This window comes from Myotis brandtii, unplaced genomic scaffold (genome assembly GCF_000412655.1).
Source record: "Myotis brandtii unplaced genomic scaffold, ASM41265v1 scaffold854, whole genome shotgun sequence".
Lineage (NCBI taxonomy): Eukaryota > Metazoa > Chordata > Mammalia > Chiroptera > Vespertilionidae > Myotis > Myotis brandtii.
Genome location: NW_005371468.1, coordinates 335,017 through 335,665, shown reverse-complemented (window position 1 = coordinate 335,665; position 649 = coordinate 335,017).

The following is a 649-nucleotide window of genomic DNA, read 5'->3' as shown; positions in this document are numbered from 1 at the left end:
TCTTGCCATGTTCTCTCGCTTGGTTCTCCAGCAAGGTTCTGTATTTTTTTGTTTTTGTGTTGTTTTTTTTTTAATGTAAAACATTTAATTTAAAAATGTTGACACTACCATATATAAAATAGCTATTATAAATGCACATAGTGTATTCTATAGCTGCCAGGTTTACTTTTTTTTTCTTTTTAGGAAACTGTAAGCTATTACACTGTGCTTAAGAATTGTATCTTCACCCTTGAAAAAGCCCACATTCTATCACAGTGATGCATGGTCAGACTTAACAGCCCCAATTGTTAAACACTTGGATCAAGTCATAACCAGTTTTATTGCAAAAGGATCCTGTACACATACATCATTCTAGTACCTTAATAACTACCCAACAAGTCATTAACATACAGAAACATGCATCATGAGAAGCAAGAAATATCACCCATCCCTTCTGCATATTAGCACCTTGTCACTCCTGAGCAAGTGCTCACATCACTGAGGTCTGTGAACAGTCACTTTTCGCATTCATCCTGAGTGAAAGATGGAATGACTTAAGTACAAATGCAACATATTGTAAACACTTTATTACAAAAAAAGTCACAAATTAAACCAAAGTATTTTACAGAATTTACTACAAAACACCGTAAAAACTGCCTTCCCTTAAGCT